Below are 13,812 nucleotides of genomic sequence, written 5' to 3'. Positions count from 1 at the left end.
TTTCTTTGTGACATCTTTTTCTGGTTTTGGTATCAGGGTGATGGTGGCCTCGTAGAATGAGTTTGCGAGTGTTCCTCCCTCTTTTATATTTTGGAAGAGTTTGAGAAGGATGGGTGTTAGCGCTTCTCTAAATGTTTGATAGAGTTCGCTTGTGAAGCCATCTGGTCCTGGGCTTTTGTTTGTTGGAAGATTTTTCATCACAGTCTCAATTTCAGTGCTTGTGATTGGTCTGTTTATATTTTCTATTTCTTCCTGGTTCAGTCTCGGAAGGTTGTGCTTTTCTAAGCGTTTGTCCATTTCTTCCAGGTTGTCCATTTTATTGGCATAGAGTTGCTTGTAGTAATCTCTTATGATCCTTTGTATTTCTGCAGTGTCAGTCATTACTTCTCCTTTTTCATTTCTAATTCTGTTGATTTGAGCCTTCTCCTTTTTCATTTCTAATTCTGTTGATTTGAGTCTTCTCCTTTTTCTTGATGAGTCTGGCTAATGGTTTATCAATTTTGTTTATCTTCTCAAAGAACCAGCTTTTAGTTTTATTGATCTTTGTGATCTTTTCCTTCATTTCTTTTTATTTGTGATCTGATCTTTTTTTTTTTTTTTTCGGTACGCGAGCCTCTCACTGTTGTGGCCTCTCCCGTTGCGGAGCACAGGCTCCGGACACGCAGGTTTAGCGGCCATGGCTCACGGGCATAGCTGCTCCGCGGCATGTGGGATCTTCCCGGACCGGGTCACAAATCCGTGTCCCCTGCATCGGCAGGCAGACTCTCAACCACTGCGCCACCAGGGAAGCCCCTGATCTGATTTTTATGATTTCTTTCCTTCTGCTAACTTCGGGGTTTTTTTGTTCTTCTTTCTCTAATTGCTTTATGTGTATGGTTAGATTGTTTGACATTTTTCTTGTTTCTTGAGGTAGGATTGTATTGCTATAAACTTCCCTCTTAGAACTGCTTTTGCTGCATCCCATAGGTTTTGGGCTGTCGTGTTTTCATTGTCATTTGTTTCTAGTTATTTTTTGATTTCCTCTTTGATTTCTTCAGTGATCTCTTGGTTATTTAGTAGCATATTGTTTAGCCTCCATGTGTTTGTATTTTTTACCGTTTTTTTCCTGTAATTGCTATCTAGTCTCATAGCGCTGTGGTCGGAAAAGATACTTGATATGATTTCAATTTTCTTAAATTTACCAAGGCTTGATTTGTGACCCAAGATATGATCTATCCTGGAGAAGGTTCCATGAGCACTTGAGAAGAAAGTGTATTCTGTTGTTTTTGGATGGAATGTCCTATAAATATCAATTAAGTCTATCTTGTTTAATGTATCATTTAAAGCTTGTGCTTCCTTATTTATTTTCATTTTGGTTGATCTGTCCATTGATAAAAGTGGGGCATTAAAGTCCCCTACTATTACTGTGTTACTATCAATTCGCCTTTTATGGCTGTTAGCATTTGCCTTATGTATTGAGGTGTGCTTCTACGTTGGGTGCATAAATATTTACAACTGTTATATCTTCTTCTTGGATTGATCCCTTGATCATTATGTAGCGTCCTTCTTTGTCTCCGGTAATAGTTTTTATTTTATAGTCTATTTTGTCTGATATGAGAATTGCTACTCCAGCTTTCTTGTGATTTCCATTTGCATGGAATATCTTCTTCCATCCCCTCACTTTCAGTCTGTATGTGTCCCTAGGTCTGAAGTGGGTCTCCTGTAGACAGCATATATAAGTGTCCATCAACAGATGAATGGATAAAGAAGATGTGGCACATATATACAATGGAATATTACTCAGCCATAAAAAGAAATGAAATTGAGCTATTTGTAGTGAGGCCGATGGACCTAGAGTCTGTCATACAGAGTGAAGTAAGTCAGAAAGAGAAAAACAAATACCGTATGCTAACACATATATATGGAGTCTAAAAAAAAAAAAGGTTCTGAAGAACCTAGGGGCAGGACAGGAATAAAGACACAGACGTAGAGGATGGACTTGAGGACACGGGGAGGGGGAAGGGTAAGCTGGAACGAAGTGAGAGAGTGGCATGGACATATATACACTACGAAATGTAGAATAGATAGCTAGTGGGAAGCAGCCACATAGCACAGGGAAATCAGCTCAGTGCTTTGTGACCACCTAGAGGGGTGGGATAGGGAGGGTGGGAGGGAGACGCAAGAGAGAGGGGATATGGGGATATAAGTATACGTATAGCTGATTCACTCTGTTATACAGCAGAAACTAACACAACATTGTAAAGCAATCATATACCAATAAAGATGTTAAAAAAATCAAATCAGGGGCTTCCCTGGTGGCGCAGTGGTTGGGAGTCCGCCTGCCGATGCAGGGGACGCGGGTTCATGCCCCGGTCCAGGAGGATCCCACGTGCCGCGGAGCGGCTGGGCCCGTGAGCCATGGCCGCTGAGCCTGCACATCCTGAGCCCGTGCTCCGCAGCGGGAAAGGCCGCAGCGGTGAGAGGCCCGCGTACCGCAAAAAAAAAAAAAAAATTCAAATCAAATCACAATACATTTAAGAGCAACAACAAAAAAACTACTATGTATAAAATAAATAAGCAGCAAGGATATATTGTACAGCAGGTGGAAATATAGTCACTATTTTGTAATAACTTTAAATGGAGTTTAATCTATAAAAATACTAAATCACTATGTTGTTCACCTGAAACTAATATAATATTTTAAATCAACTATACTTCAATTAAAAGAATGATTGACATAAAAAAAAGCAATGGGATGTGTCTCTTTTTGCCTTCCTCCCTTTACCTTCCTGTTTCCTGTAATGTGGATGTGATGGCTGCAGCTGGAGCAGGCATCTTGTGACAGTGAGGATAAAAGCCATATATGTATGAGAATGCTGAAGCAGAGAGGACGCTGATTGCCCAGTGATTTTTTTTTTTTTTTGCGGTACGCAGGCCTCTCACTGTTGCGGCTTCTCCCGTTGCGGAGCACAGGCTTCGGACGCGCAGGCTCAGCGGCCATGGCTCACGGGCCCAGCCGCTCCGCGGCATGTGGGATCTTCCCGGACCGGAGCACGAACCCGTGTCCCCTGTATCGGCAGGCGGACTCTCAACCACTGCGCCACCAGGGAAGCCCTGCCCAGTGATCTTGTTAAGCCACCATACCAGCCTGGACTGCCTACCTCTGGACTTGTCAATATGAGAAGATAAACCCTGGGTACTATCTTAAATCAACTGCCTTAATTGTAACCGACAGTCACATAGCTAGGACTTCCAGAGCTAGAACTGTTAAGTATTCAAGACATCTGACTTGTTCTTTGCACTCTAGACAGTCAGCAAGGCAGGTCTTTTAAAGACAGTATTTAAACAGGGTGTATAATCAAGATTTAACACCACTCAAATAGTTTCTTAAATACTTTTTGGGGAGCAATAGAAGCTACTGGTCTTATAAAAGTTCTGTGGTAGAAAATTGTTTCATATTTCAGCTCTTGGTTTGGAGGTTTAAAAACGTTCAGACTTTCTCTTCTCTGCTTGAACACTGAAATAATATCTTCTTATCTGCTTGTGAGTCTTGCCAGAATTTTGGTCAGGTGGCCTGGATTGTGTGAAACAGAAGACTACAGGCGACCAGTACGGTCTCCTCACCCAGCTGACTAACACATGACTCATGGCATTCCAGTAAAAGTGGAGCCATCCTGACCCCCAAAACCTGACCCTGAGTCATTTCCGGCAAGCCTGAGAGCCCACTGTTGCCGGGTGCATCTGTAAAGCGTTCATGCTAATCCTTTCTAGAATAAATATTGAATCATCCATGCCTGTAGTACCTGTGGTCTCTGAACTCTACTTTTAGAATGGGGTTGTGGGTATCAAGTTCGTGGGCTTGAGACCCTACCATGATGGCAGCTTGCTTCTTTCCGTGGCCTTGTTTAATCCTTTGTTACCTTTTCTGTATCACAGGGAGGGCATTCACTTACACTATCTTGGATAATAAAAAGGTTCTTGAACAGTGAACCTGAGTCACAAGGCACAAACCAATGGTCACCTCTTCCCTTCACAACAGGAAATTCTTGACCCTTCTAGATTATCTCCAGCATGAATGAAGGAGGCTAATAAGAACACTCTCAATAATCTTAGGTGATGTGCTGTCTGCTTTTCTCTTTTTATTAGACTGTTTACTCCTTCCGTCATGTCTTTACAAGCCACATTCATATCTGCGTCATTAACCCTTTAACTTGATTCAACACACATCCAGGAATAATTCAGTGAGTGTTTCAATTTACAGTTTTGCAAGACTGTTTCTTCCTATATATCCATAGCCATAATTAACCATCCTTTCCTATTAATCTGTACCAATAATATTGAATACATTGTAGTTCATGGGACATAATAAGGATCATGCAAGTTTCTGCCTATTTTTTTTTTTTTGTCTCCAAGGTCTACATAAAAGGAAAGGCTTTTATTTTCTGACGTCCCCTTTAAGAATTCCGTCCTCTTTTTCTGCAGCTTTAACTCTGTATCCATTACCATCTTTGTTTCATACAATAGCTGTTCTCACAGATACTTACAATTTTTTCACAAGGTAAAATCAGAGTTTCCTGCAAGGCGTAAAGGTGAAAGATTGTATAAAGCAGGCACTTCTGGTCATGAATAAGTTAACTTGCTTCCTTGAAAATTCCAACTATCTTTTGTGTACATGTTTTGAATTGCAGTTATGGAGATGGATGGAGATACCAAATTCACTGGAGAAGGAAACCAAGGGTTGGATTTAGTCTCACCAAGATTTCTGTCACAGGCTCTTAAATTTGAGCACTTCCCTCACCAGGTAGAGAGGCTACTTTAGCTTCTTAAATAATCATTTTCACCAGACAGACATAATGTACCATGAATTTTACTATTTTAATAAGCTAGTTAGTATGCACCTTGTTTTTTTCTTTTTTTTTACAAGTTTAGAAAAGAAACCATTCACCACCTTACTTTTATCAAAATAATTGGATTGAAAATCAAATGAAACTTTTTGAGCCAATCAGTTATAACAATTGCTGTATGATTTATGAAATATGAGGGGGCTATTGAAAAATAAGCTCTTTGGTTGATGAACCGTATATTGTGCTGGCTGTTTCTAAAGCCTGCTGTTTTGAAAAGAAATCTATTGCTGAAAGAAGTACACTGAAATGGGGAACAAATTGTGCATTGGAAGGCACTAGAATAATGAATGTCAGTCTGCAACGGAAAACGTATAATTTAGAAACATGCTTATTGGGAGGGCAGACAAAGCATGAAGTCACAGGAAGGAAGGAAGGGGAGAGATGGAGAGAATCATTTACAAAGAGCCTCTGAATACGATGTTCAACAACACTGAGGTTTTTCAAAAATCAATTTTACTGCTGGAGAGGATGTGGAGAAAAGGGAAGCCTCCTACACTGTTGGTGGGAATGTAAACTGGTGCAGCCACTGTGGAAAACAGCATGGAGGTTCCTCAAAGAACTGAAAATAGAACTATCATATGATCCGGCAATCCCACTCCTGGGCATATATCCAGACAAAACTCTAATTCAAAAACACACATTCACCCCTATGTTCATAGCAGCACTATTTACAATAGCCAAGACATGGAAACAACCTAAATGTCCATCGACAGATGAATGGATAAAGAAGATGTGGTACATATATACCATGGAATATTAGCCATAAAAAAGAATGAGGTAATGTCATTTGCAGCAACAAGGATGGACCTAGAGATGATCATACTAAGTGAAGTACGTCAGACAGAGAAAGACAGATATCATATGATATCACTTATATGTGGAATCTAAAATACAACACAAATGTACATATCTATGAAACAGAAAGACTCACAGACATAGAGAACAGACTTGTAGTTGCCACAGCAGAGGGGGAGTAGGGAGAGGGAAGAATTGGGAGTTTGGGATTAGCAGATGCAAACTATTATATAGAGAATGGATGAACAACAAGGTTCTACTGTACAGCACAGGGAACTATATTCAATATCCTGTAATAAACCATAATGGAAAAGAAAAGAAAATTAAAAGTATGTCCACAAATTCTTTGAAACTTCTCTTCAAAAGGTGGAGACTAATTCCCCTCCCCTTGAGTATAGGCTAAACTTAATGGCTCACTTCTCAATAAAAGAATATGGCAGAAGTGACCTTGTGTGACTTCTGAGACTAGATGGTGTCAGCATGGTGGCTTCCTCCTTCCTCTCACTCTCATGGCTTAGCTGCCAAGCCATCAGGACACTCAAGCAGTCCTATGGAGAGTCCAGTGGTGAGGACCTGAGGCCTCCTGCCCACCACCTTGTGAGTACACCATCTTGGAAGTGGATCTACCAGCCCCAGTTCAGCCTTCAGATGACGGCAACCCCATGAGAGACCCTGAGACGGAACCACCTGGATTCCTGACCCCTAGAAACTATGAGCTAATAAATGTTTATTATTTCGAGCCACAACATTTCTGGGTAATTTGTTACAAGGCAATAGCTAACTAAGGCAAGCCCTCAGAGTGTCATTATTTGGGACCAGTCACCATATTTCAGGGTCTGGGGAGTTGTCTCCTCTCATCCTCTTATCCAACAGCAATATAAGGCTTCACACAAGAAAAGGCACTGAAGAGACCTCCCTGGACTCCTGGTATTGGTGGGTGTCACCTATGACTCTTTACTTCTTCTTTGCTGAGTTGAAAGGGTTTTTGCTGAAGCGATTTTCCATTTGGGGGAGGAACACCACTCGGCTAGTGTGTATTCTAGTGGCAGAAAGTCCTTTAGGAAATTCATAAATCCTGCAACAATCCTATGATGTAGGTACTAGTTGCCTGACCTCAAAGTCAAGGGAGTTGAAATGTTATGCTTTAGGGATGTACACAAATTTGGGGGAATAGTAGAAAGTCTTGCAGGTTTTCCTCATAAATACCTAATGACTTCTGCATTGTAGAAAAGACAAAGCAAGGCATTAAGAAGGGAACAGATAGAAGGCACTGAGCGCAGGGAGATAGGTACTCTCCTGGCTCTCGAATGAGACCCTCTCAAGGATTACTTCATGAAAGGCTGTTTGAAGGCCTAATCAACTTGACATGGTCCTCAACACCCAATTCCCTTGAGGCCTTGGAAACCCAGCCAGCTTGTGCCTAAACAATGGGCCTCCACATGACTACTTTCCTTTGAACTTCTGCCTCCTTTGAAGGAAGCAGCCGAGGGTCTTGCAGGGCTTAAGGGGCTGATCCCTATGTTCTCAAAGACACTGCGAGCTGGGGAATGGAAAGGGCTGTTTGGAACTTTATGTTGTGTCACGGATTTGACAATCACCAACTGGGGAAGTTACATGACAGGGTTGAACCTGATATGGGATATAACAGACACCCCATACCTGCTGGTCTGTTCTTAGTACTACAGCAAAGGGCATTTACTGCTCTGGCCAGGCTTCAAAAAGCAAAGCACCAGTGGTCTGAAGCCAAAGAGATCCTTGTCCCTCCCTTAGTCTTGGTTCTGCTACTAACAGGGTGTGTCCCTTCACTTCCAATGTCGGTCTCTTTATCTGCAAATGTAGGTAAAATGTTTGCTCAGATCTTTTCTGGCTCCAACAACTTATGATTCCACGATTCCTCTAGAAAGTTGTAAGAGGCCCTAATCCATGAAGTGAACTGACCCACATTGTTTTCCTTGGGTATTTCCACAAGTTAAGCGTTCTCCTTGGTAAACAGCTACAGTTTTTCTCGATTAGCACTGGGTTTGTGAATACAAACTCTTCAGCTGTGCAAGATGGAATACACTTGGTTTGCCTTTGCTCTGCCTGGAAACAACCAGAGAAAATGATGGAAGGCTGTTTATAAATCATTCTCTTTTGGTTAATGCTGTGGAAGATCTTGGAGTTATTTTACTTTACTTATTTGGGTAATGCATATGTTATTTCTTTTTTTTTAATTGACGTATAGTTGATTTACAATGTTTTAGTGTCATTTAAAAAATATATACAAGTACTTATTTGAGGAAAATGTGACAATTCTGAGCAGGGCATTTCTCAAATAATTTCTCTTTGAAAACAGACTGAGCAGTAACAAAGAGTATTGGAAAAAGGAATATTTTATTTGTGTCTCATTATTAATTTAATGAGGAGTGAATACAGGTACAGGGACTATCTTACTTTTTAATTTCTCCTCTGGTGTGTTTCCTCAAAGTGACAAAAAATAAAAGACCATTTACAGTGAGCAAATATGGCTTTTCCCCACAAATTCCTAATGTACGTCTTAATTTTAGTTTAACATAGTCATACTAAAAATGACAGACACAATGAGCTAGGCTTCTGTGGTGATTTTAAATGCACAATGCATGCAGCAACACGGATGGACCTAGAGATTATCATACTAAGTGAAGTAAGCCAGAGACAGAAAGACAAATATCATGTGATATCACTTATATGTGGAATCAAAAAAAAAAGAAAGATACAAATGAACTTACTAACAAAACAGAAAGAGACACACAGACATAGAAAACAAACTTATGGTTACCAAAGGGGAAGGGGTGTGGGATAAATTAGGAGGATGGAGTTAACATATATACACTACTATATATAAAATAGGTAACAAGGACCTACTGTATAGCACAGGGAACTATACTCAGTAATTTGTAGTAATCTATAAGGGAAAAGAATCTGAAAAAGAATATATATATATACACATATATATGTGTGTGTGTGTATATATATATATATATGTATAACTGAATCACCGTACTACACACCTGAAACTAACACAACATTGTAGCGATAAATCAACTGTACTTCAATTAAAAATAAATGCACAATGCATATGATCCAGCAATCCCACTCCTGGGCATATATCTGGAAAAGACGAAAACTTTAATTCTAAAAGATACATGCGCCCCAATGTTCACAGCAGCACTATTTACAATAGCCGAGACATGAAAGCAACCTAAATGTCCATCAACAGAAGAATGGACAAAGAAGATGTAGTATATATATACAATATTACTCAGCCATGAAAAAGAATGAAATAATGGAAAAGAACCTGAAAAAGGATATATATGTATTTATACATATAGATATAAAACTGAATCACTTTGCTATACACCTGTATTTTAAATTAACTAATCGACTATACTTCAACAAAAAAGGAATCTCACTCCTCCTTAGAACTTTAACATGGGGTAGCAGAAAGGGTCAATTTTTAAATCCTTGGTTCTACTGTTTACTATCTATGTGAACTTGGGCAAATCCCTTCCCACTGTGACTGTGAATTTCTTCATCTGTAAAATGGAAAATACTTAGAATTTGTGTAAGGATACCTGAAAATGGATGTAAAGCACATGCTAAGAGTTCAATAAATGACATTGCTAAAAATTATTTTAAAAATGCCCAATGCTGTCCAATAGAATGTTCTGCAATGATAGAAATGTTCTGTATCTGTGCCGTCCAATACAGTAGTCCCTCACCGTGTGACATGTAGCTAGCGTGCCCAAAGAACTGACCTTTTATTTAGTTATAATTAGTACACATTTACATTTAGATAGCTCCACATGGCAAGGGACCGCTGGATTGGATAGTCCTGGTCTGAAGCCCTGACATGTCATTGCTACTTTGACATGTTTCTCACTTACAGTTTTGAAAGCATATACTCTAGTCAGACCGACTAGGTCCGGATCCCTGCTTTCCCCTTTACTAGCTGTGTGACACTGGCCAAGACACTTAACCTTTCTGAGCAACATAACAGTAACCGCTGCACCTGCAAGGGGGGTGGAGTGGGTGGATGAGCCTAGCTCATTCCTGTTCATCCCTACATCTTGATTGTGTGAAAGGTCATATGATGTCACAGGGGAGAGCAGGGCACCTGGTCGCTAAGGTTATCACCCCAGAAGTTCTGTGATTGTTTCTGTTTAATCTCTGCTCCCTGGGGCTATGGGTGATCCCTTGCAAGGGAGGCAGCAGGAAGGAGGGAGTCTCAGCTCTTTGACCCAAGGGGGCTGGAGTAGCAGCTGTCCTCCAAGGGCAGGGCTGGCAGCCCACCACCAGGAGCAGTTCAAGGCATCGGACCTTCTGAAGCCAGGGCTGGCTCATCAGTCCATGCTCCCAGGCTCTTGCACTTCTACCTTCTGAGTGTGCCTGGCTTGGGTTAGGATAACAAGGCATTACCAAGATAAATAAGGCCTACACCCTTGTCCACCCCTCAGTTACAGCATCTCACTTAATCCTCGCGCCATGATTTTCACCCCCAGTTGGTCGATGTCGAATCTCAAGTTCACCGAGGTTGAACTGCCAAAGTCTCACTGTTACCAACAGGCTGGGATCAAGCCAGGATCTTCCTAGCGCTGTGTACTTCCCCAGCCCTCAGGCGCACGTTCAGATGCCGATTTCCGCCCCCAGCCCAGAGTCTATTTGCACTTTTTGTCAGCACTCTGGTGGATCCTCCTTTTTTGATTCGACTTGCAGATCATGCTTTGAGAAACATGACCAGAACTCCCCTCTTTCTGAAAAGAACTCCATAGTGGAGTTCCCTAAAATCAGAGGTTCTCAGCTAGAGGTGACTTTGCCCCTAGGGGACATGTGGCAATGTCTGGAGACATTTCTGGTTGTCACAAGTTGGGGGGAGACTGCTCCTGGCATCCGGTGGGTAGAGGCCAGGGACGCTGCTAAACATCCTCCAGGGCACAGGACAGTTCCTCTTCGCCACCCCACCACACCCCAGGAATTATCCAGCCCAAGTTGTCAATAGTTGTGGGGTTGAGAAAGTTTGCCTTAAATAAAGCAAAGCTGGGACCTCCAATATCCCTGGGAAAGGAATCCACAGCCTAAAATGAAAAATGAAAAAAATAACAAATTTCACTCTTGATTCGGCTTCAAGCAGTCCAGGTTCCAGTGATTTAGAGAAATTTAAGGCAATAATTCTCAACTTTCTCAGACCCGGTGGGCCTTTTTTGTAACATATATTTTGTAACTGTTCCTTTTCTATCCTGAAATGAAATTCAGAGATAATAAAGCTAATTATACAAATAATTTAAAAATATCAATATAATGTTATGATTATAATGTATCAGGGAGAAATAAAAAGATAATCTATAATGAAATAAAATGCATTTTGATTTGTATAAAAGCTGCACTAGTAGATAAAGTCCTCAGATGCCTGTGCCTATTAGTAGGATCACCAAAAATGCAACTGCTATACGTGCCCATAGATACAGGTGTGCACGACAGAAGACGGGTGGTGTCACGATTTTCCAGAACAGCAAACGGCTTGTGCTAAAGTTCCATCTCAGAGAAAACACAATCTTCCGATTTACGTGGTAATTTACTTCCAGAAAAACTCAACGTTCATTAAAACTGGCCTATAAACGCTTTTTGTTTATTTGTAAAATGACGTGATGTCTGTCTTCAGATAATCCTGAGCGGGTTTTCACACACATGAATGTGTCCTTCCAGCAGGACCCGGGAGGATCCTTCGTCGTCCTGGGCTTTATGAGCAGCAAATGATGCCTGAAATCCCCAACTGTGGCTCATCAGTGTCTAAGGCAACTTCCCCTACCTCCCTACCGGTGGGAACACCAAAAACACACAGCGAAATTTCCCAAATTCCCCTTAGGGGTGTACCTTCTCTGCAAAACCACTAATTTAAGGGATTTTAGAGAGTCGTTCTAATTACAAACCATTTTTGCCTTATATGCTGATTTTAATACTTAACCTCATCTCTGAGCCCTGCCTTTCCTCCCTCAAGGATGAATCCCCATGTATATGGAAAGCTGAATAGAGTTTGTACCTTAAAAATCACCCAAATGTACCCTCAACGCTGGTCATCTCTGCCATGAAAGATCAGGATGGTGAATCTTTGCAACACCCCACTCTGTTGGGATGAAAGTGGTCCTTTTTTTCTCTCTGTACTAAATCTAATGATTTCGGCACAGAATCATATCATTTAATGGACAGAAAGCCATGCTGGAAAATATTATTTTGCTAGCTGCTATGAGAACTGATGAACCATGCCAACTTTTAAGTAGTCTGGATGTTTCTCAGTATTCACAATGGCTCAAATTATGGGAATCTTCCTGTTTGGCTTACTGTCTCCACCTTCATCCTTACTGCGCAAAGCCCTCGGGATCTCCAATGGTGGGCTCCACACCCTGCCTTCCTGGGGGCCGGGGGCAGCACAGAGATCTCCACCATATGCCATATGCCTGTGACCTGGTCGCCTAGTGACTGAAACACTCATAACCAGCAGGCTTTTTCAGAGAAAGGAGGAGCTGGCTTCCACAGATGCCAGTTTCTCTTCTCCCTCACACTTTTGGCCACTCATATTTATCAATATCTTTCCAATCTTTCAGGCAGAAAGAGTAATGTCTGGCTGCTTTGCGATGCTGATAAATGTTTATGACGTTTATCAACTGCCATGGTGTAAATACCCCAAGTTGTCCGATATCAAAGCATAAAGTAGGGATCACTGAACGTGGAGTTGGGAGAGACGCCCAGTAGCACACCATTGTATGGTATTTCCACTAGTCAGATATAATAGACATAAGTAACATCAAGAACATAGGTAATGGTAACATTTTGAAATGATTTTAGATTTGCAGAAAAGTTGCACAGATAGTACAGAGAGGTCCCACGTATTTTTCACCCAGCTTCCCCTAATATAACATCTTCTACAGTTAAAATAACATAGTCCACTTATCAAAACTAAGACATTACCGTTGGTACCAACACATATCCTTTGGTGACAGGAAGGTGATGTGTTATGCCTAGCACAAAGACAAATGTGCACGTTGCCTAGCGCATGTAATATACACCATACCTTGTGATGAGACACCGTGACTCACTGCGCTGAGCTTTATTTCCCTGAAAAAAATTAAAAAAGGAAGAGTTTGGTCAGAATCTGACTTTGCCTGTAGGATTCCATTGGTCTGATGAATGGCATCTGTACTGGGTCTGTCAGGGCAAAAAAGAAGTTGAAAAACCTTTGAGAATGGGCAGTCATACAAGAGTTGTAAGTAGGAAAATAATATGAACAGATTTGCGTTTTTAAAAGATTATTCTGGAAGCTAATGGAAAGAATGCATTGAAGCAAAGAGGCCAGCTAGAAGAAACTATTGTAACAGCCCAGGTAGAACTCAGTGGAGGTCGGAATTAAGACAATTGAAATGTGGATGGAGAAGCGAAGATGGCTTCAAGAGATGCTAAGGAGACAGAATCTCCAAGACTCAAGACTCAATAACTGATGGACAGTATAACTGGGCACCCGGAGCTCAGTTTCTGACTTGAAGAGAATGCTGGAGAGGGGACATGTGTCAAGTTCAGCTTCCGGTAGGTTGTTGGAAGTGCTTATGGGCTCACTAAGAAGCATAAGTGGATCAAATCTATCCTCAGAAATATTCCCCGCCCCGCCCCCCGACCCCCGACATGCTGGACTCTGGGATCAGTTTGTCGGGTTGAATTTCCTACGTTAAAGTTCCTTATCTTTCCCTCTGTAACGTAATTTAGAGAGGAAGCAGAGAACAAAGGCAGAGGGGAACAAGGTTCTTTAAAAGCCCAATTTCTCTCCTTTTCTACTCCCTTTTAACCTGAGAAAGAAAAAGAATAAAGAAGGGGTGGGAAGGGCCTATATGTCTTCCTCCTACTCTTTCCATAGAGGACACAAGACAGGGCTGGCCAGTGTTTCCATCCCTCCTGGAATTCCAAGGTGGACACTGGGAAGGGCCTCCATGTTGGCCTGAACTTGCTTGGAACGCTGTCACTTGGGTGTAACCTGACACATGATGTCATCGTCAGCCATCTGGATTCATCAGCTCCAGCTGTTGGACCCTCTGCTCTGTGTCGGGGTTCAAGCCTCCCTATCTGTTCCTGG

Source organism: Phocoena phocoena, chromosome X (assembly GCF_963924675.1).
Source record: "Phocoena phocoena chromosome X, mPhoPho1.1, whole genome shotgun sequence".
NCBI classification, from domain to species: domain Eukaryota; kingdom Metazoa; phylum Chordata; class Mammalia; order Artiodactyla; family Phocoenidae; genus Phocoena; species Phocoena phocoena.
The sequence above is the reverse complement of the archived record's forward strand: the minus strand, read 5'-3'. Positions refer to the sequence as shown.